Here is a 6,636-nt window from a genome sequence, read left to right on the forward strand (position 1 = left end):
TCATGCCACAAATGGAGTCCATAAGATCCAGGCTCCCCCCAAAACCTTCACTGAGCTGTCATTGATATTCCATCAAAACAAGCTGGAAAACCTTCAAGCCAGTCCTTCATTTCTCCCTGATCTTTGGACATGGAATCGTGGCTCCTTTTTTGAAATCTTTTTCTTTCCCTTTTATGAATATACTATATAAGCATCAATGTGACACTTGCAAGATCAAGCAGTGTTGCCCAAAAATCTTTCAAATACACGGTCATTGTTAGCCTTAGGGGGATCGTTGATGTGCTATGCGTTCCTTGGCATTTCCCAGCACCTGTTAGCCCCAGTATTCGATCATAAAAATAGGGCAAGGGCTAGCAGTGGCTAGTCGGCTTCGTGTGAAGGCAGAGAGGGCTGGCGAGCATGGAGGGCGATCTCTTCGGCTGATAATGTCTTCTGATCAATAGAAGCCTCCTGCCTCTTCTCGCTCTCCCGGGCACCGATGTGTTTGCGGCGATCTCTAGATAAATCTTGTCATTTTATTTCCTCCCCTACACGCTGCCTGCCAGCCTGCTGGCTATGCTCCCCTCCTACCTTCCCTTTTCCTCTTTCTCCTCCGACTGTTCAAGGCTGTAATCCTCCCAGCTGATCGCCTGTGTCCCTCCTCCTCCTCCGCCAGTGCTGCTGCCTCTGTCACATCCCTGTGCTAGGCATAGATGGAGAGAACACCCAGGCAAATGGAGGTGATCAGGAAGGGCAGATGTACAGGTAACTAGGAGGAGTCACCCGATCCCGATGTCTTCTCCATTCCAACAGGTCAGCACCAAGCACCCCAATGGGCAGTGCCACTCAGCCGCAAGACAGAGCGCACCGATGCTCTTCCAGGTTTTCCTATGACGCAATAACACAGGCAGGGGCTGTCAATTCACGTCCTGCGAAATATTGTGCGCATTACTGCTTTCCATCACTGCCTCGCCTGGGTTGTCACAGCCCAGTGCGATGTGTCCTATAATCACCTGCAGCATAGGGCAACATGGCATTGCTGGGAGAAGAGCAATACATGACAACTGTATACATTAGAAAAGCCCAGATGCTTACAGGGAAATGCAAACATTGAATAGTGTAGTGCGTTGTTTATTGGGATATTGCAATCCGGTATCTGGCAGATTTTTGGATCTATGTGAGTGAGGATCATTTGGTTTGGCCATGAGATGGCCAGGCCTGGATGAGCATTTTTAATGTTTGCTAGATGGGCTTCTGTGTTTAAAGGAGAAGTATTGGGAGCGTAAAATATACTCTTCCCAATTCTTAGAGCTTGCTGCAGGTGTCCCAAGCTGGCTATATAGATCGAGAACTGAATGATCACGACCTGATGATCACTCAGCTCATGGCTTCTTCATGCAGATAGCGGTGACTATCAGTCACTGCTCCCCATAGGGATTCCCCCCTCCTCACTCTGTTCCCCCAGTGCTCATTGAAGAGGCAGACAAGGGTAGAGGCAAGCACAGTTGGCTCTGGCTCTAGAGAGGCAAAGCAAGCTGTCAATCAGGCAGCGGGGTGGATCCTGATAATATTGTCGGGAACATGCATGGCTCCAGCTGTCAGCAAATAGCGGGCTGTAGCCCACTATACGCTGAGTTGGGTCATTGAAATACATTAGTAAATGTCGTCCTGTGATCCAAAAGAGGACTAAAGCCAAAAAAAGGTTTGGCTTTAGTTCTCTTTTAAAGGCATATTCAGGTTTTTGCAAAAGATGTAAGCATTTCTCCAGGGGGAAAAATACCCTTGCAGTGGGGCTACCCTCGCAATGAAAGGTTAAACTGCTTGTTAATGTCTTGTGGGGGTATTGTGTAAGGACTTGTACTTACCTGATCCCCGCTCCCCCTGCAGATCACCTTTCTCCCCCATGCTTCAGTTTGCAGACTGTCCCACGGTGTCCTCCCGTATAATGCATGATTATGGGTCCTGCATCAGATGCAATGTCAGCATGGCTCCGACTGTCGGAGCAAAAGTCCTTTACATAATATCCCTAGACAAAAATGTGCAGTTAAACCTTGCAATGGGGCAGCAATTGCAAGGGTCATTTTTTTTCCTGCAGATAAGCTATACTAAACGCACCCATATTTAATGTATTAATTTTTTGCATTGAAGACTACAAAGTAGGGCTACGGAAATTAACGATTAATCCCTCGATTAATCGTTAATTTTTTTGATCGATCAAAATTATTTTGATCGGTACTCACTTCTCCGCCGGCTTCCGGGAGTTCCGTCGCAGATCCTGTGACGTCACGGACATCGACGTAACCGGACTCCTCCCCCCTTCCCAAGTGGCTCTGTCGGCTAACAAAGAAAAGGGGGGAGGAGTCCGGTCACGTCGATGTCCGTGACGGCTAACGAAGGGAAGGGGGAGGAGGCCGGTGACGGCGATGTCCGTGACTTCATCGGACTCCTCCCCCTCTTCCTTTCGTTAGCCGATGGAGCCTATACACATACAAGATTGTTTGCAGCTTGACATGTACACATGAGGTGGGTCAGGTCACCACTTGGGGAAGGTGAGGAGTCCCCCCTTCCCCAAGTGGTGACCCGGCCCACCCCATGTGTACATGTCAAGCTGCAAACAATCTTGTATTCTTCACAGACAAAGTTGATCATTTCTAGTTCTACTAAGGGCGGACTGAAACAATTAACCATGTCTGGGGTCTGTAAATTGAAGAAACGCATTTTTAAAGGAGAACTATGGTGTTAAGGCTTTTCCCCATAGTTCTCCTTAACGGGAGGACACAAACTAGCGTCCTCCTGTCACCCTAAGCTCAGTATACCGCGAGCTGTAGCTTGCGGTATACTGAGGCGCCTCAGCTGAGGCGGATCCCGACAGTTGTCTGCGTGACTGACAGCTTGCTCTGCCTATCTAGAGGCAGAGCTAGCTGTACCCGCCCCCTGTATGTGCGTTATAATTAACCGAAATTAATCTATTAAAAAAAAATTTGATTAATCGAACACGAAAATTTTAATCATTACCAGCCCTACTACAAAGCATTGCAACTGTGATTTAGTGGATCATTAGGTCATTGGGTGCAATGCATAGGCTCCTGAAGACTGTTCCTCCAGCCCCAGGGGCGTACTGCAGTATGGACCTTGAGTTAGAAAGCTGGAAGGAGTTATCACCAGACTACAAGTGCGTAAAGGTCACCGCGCTTGTATTCCATTGAGAACCACAAGTTCCTCTACCGCAATGGCAAAAGAGACTTGTAGTTTTTTCATTCACAAATTTTGTGAATGGATATGTGAATGAATGACACTGCTGTGCGGGCAGAGCCAAATTAAAAAATAAACAGAAGCCCCTGGGGAGAAGAAGCCCATGATTCATGTCAGTGGGTGGGTGGGTTGAGGGTGGTGGGCTGCGGAGTGGCACCATGTCCCAGGTTACACCCTAAATATGGATGGAACATGGTATTAAAAATCTAGTATAAATTCTATCATGGCAAAGTAATTTCAGAACTAGTTTTCAATCTTTTTTAATCTGCAACTTCATTTAAGCAATACCTGGTGATCCTGCTATGGAGGACCTTGTTCTGGCTGATATAAGGTGACAGTGCTAAGTTCCGGTCTTGTTAGGGTGCTGCTGCATTGTCACCCTGTCACATGGGGTGGTGGACAAGCTATATCAATAGAAACATACAGTGGTTAGAGCGCACTCCTGTAGGACAAACACAGGTGGCAAATGGATCTGCTGGGGGAAGGTGTGCAAAAAACTCCTATCTGACACCTCGTTTTCCAACTCCGGTCCGGGCAGACACCTACTCTCTTCCCACCTGCTAGCTGTGGACATCGCATTAAACAGACCGTGGAGAACATTCTGTGAGAGACACTAGGGCATATAGGCTCACATCCCAACTGTAAGTCATCAATTTGTCCCCTTTTATATGACTAATCAGTTTTGGTTGTCTGTATTGCACACTGTTATGCATTTTTCCAAGTTCAGCACATTGGGCCATTACTCTTATCATAGGTAGTCGCGCTCCTCATAAACGTGTTTTTTGTTGGTCTTGGACAAGCTATATCAGATGCCTGCAACTGAGTCTCTAGACACCAGCACTGTGGAAATAGATTGGGAGCATCAACTATTTCATCTACTTGTCATGGAAACACTTAAAGCCTCTATTAAACCCTAAATGAAGGGGTAAAACCTCTGTCAAGATCATTTTTGCTGTCTGTGTTCTGCTAAGGAGATGTCTCTTCACTTCCTGTCCAAGAGAGTCAACGGGAATTTAACAGGAAAGTCTCTCCAAAATGAATGGAGTTTTCATGTAAAAGTTATCAGAGGAACAGGTGTCTCATTATCCCTCACCTCTTACTCTGATGACATCTCAATGTTTAGGTTTCTCCTTACTTTTTGTCTCAGTGACAATGGTCACCAGGTGAAATAGAAAGGCAAATCTCCACAGTGGAGACACATCTATTCACGAAGCAGCCAAAGGATCTAGCCATAGCTTCAGCTGATCCTTCGACTAGCTTCGGCCCCAGGACCTCTTCGGTTCAGTAGAACCAAAGGGCTGCTGTACGGGCTATTCACTATAGCCCGTACAGCTCCCGAAGTTGGCCGAGCGGCTCAGTCGAGCCGAAGGCATATGCCTCGGCTCGACTGAGCCGAGGTGAAAGGCGAAGCTGGCCAAGCGGCCTGCTTCTGACAGCTGGGCTGTTCGGCTTCTATGAAAATAGACCGAACAGCAGCTAGTAGCCTGCTGGAGGTTCGGCTTAGCCGATCCAGATGTTGGATTGGCTGAGTCGAACTCTTTCTGCACTTCAGGTCGGCCGAACATGCTGACTCGAAGTCAGCCGTACAAACCTGAAGTTAATAGCCGAACAGCGTTTGGCTCACTTCATTTCGGGTCGGTCGTTCACTCGGCTGCCTAAGGCAGCTTAGTGAATAGACCCCATAGTAATAAAAATTACTGTGTGTCTAACTTTTCCATCCTCTATCCCAAACTAAAAAAAGCACAAAAAAAACATTTGCCTTATGTACACTTTAAAGAGCTTGTCAATGCTTAAAGGAGAACTATGGGGTCAGTGTTTTTCCCCATAGTTCTCCTTAGGGTAACGGGAGGACACAAACTAGCATCCTCCCATCACCCTAAGCTCAGTATACCGCGAGCTACAGCTCGCGGTATACTGAGACGCCGCAGCCGGAGCGGATCCCGACTTGATGACGGGATCTGCCCAGCTGCGTGAGTGACAGCTGGCTCTGCCTCTCTAGAGGCAGAGCCAGCTGTACCCGCCCCCTCCCCCGTCTGTTCCGCCAGTCAGCGCTGGCAGATCGGAGAGGGGAATCCAGCCCCTCCCCCTGTCATGACAGAGAGCAGTGACAGGATCGAGAGGCGAGCGAACCCGGTATGTGTTCGCTCACCTCCCGATCTACTGAGCCGACCTGTGACAGTCTCATTGTCACAGGTTGGCTAGAACTATGAGGTGAGTGAAAAGCACTCACCTCATAGTTCTCCTTTAAGATAAAAAGCAAGATATTTAGACCATCAATAAAAGATGGTTATACACTTCATACCACCAGACTAGTTTCAGAAGTCAGACCCCTTTTTCAGCATAGAGTTAATGCTAAGGCACTCCATGAAATCATGTGATCTGTATTTTTCACCTTCTATCTAAAATCATATCATCTTGTCAATCTCCATTAAAGTATAGCAACATTATAAATAATACAATGTAATGAAAAAAATATATAAATACTCTTAGGCCCGGTTCACACCTGGGCGGCGTGTTCGAACGCTCTGCAAAACGCTCAAACACCGAAATCCCATTATTTCCTATGGGTATGGTTCACACCTGGGCCTATTACAGGCCGTATGAACGCGCTACAAAACGTCCTACGCCCAAAGAAGTACAGGAGGTTCTTTGGGGCATTTTTGTCGCGCGTTTCCCTTGGGATACAGCCAAGTAGCCCTCGGAAACGCTCGTTTTTCACGCTTTTTTTTACAGCGAATCACAGAACGCGCGACAAACGCGCATATTCGATACGCCTAGGTGTGAACCCAGCCTTAGAGGTTTCTGCCATTCAGATTTTGTGTGTACAGTTTTGCAACCCCTGCAATGGATCCCGGGGCCAGATTTCTGCTCACATAGACTGTGGCTAAGGACAGCAGGGAATCCATCCTCAAATCATGCTGCTGACTGGGTCCGTACACCTTGCACTTCAATGGCCCGCCACGCCCCCTCCTGCCCCACAAAAAATTGATCCGGAGGCAGTGCCTTCTGGCTAGAATCGGGCTGGAACGCACTGCATCTGGTGTGAACGGGCCCTAAGGGCTTGTTCACACCAAATGCAGACTAGATCTGCATGAGTTTCTGCACATGCAATGCAATGTGTTTTGCCGCATTTTTGATGCGTTTCGGGCCGCTTTTGTAAAAAAAATATTTTTTTGCTTAACCTCTTGCCGTCCGCCCGTTAAGAAAAAACGGACGGACGGCTGACTCCTATCTGCGGGTTGCCGTCGCCAGACGGCATTTTTTTCCTGCTCAAACGCGCCCCCTAGCGCGCGCACGGGCAAGAAAAACCCGCTTGTTACTACAGCCGTTAACGGCTGTTTCACATACAACCGATCAGCGGCTCTATAGCCGCTGATCGGTTGTATGGCGTGAATTTCGGAGCCC

This window comes from Nanorana parkeri, unplaced genomic scaffold (assembly GCF_000935625.1).
Source record: "Nanorana parkeri isolate BGI_ZX_2015 unplaced genomic scaffold, ASM93562v1 scaffold1041, whole genome shotgun sequence".
In the NCBI taxonomy this organism is placed as follows: domain Eukaryota; kingdom Metazoa; phylum Chordata; class Amphibia; order Anura; family Dicroglossidae; genus Nanorana; species Nanorana parkeri.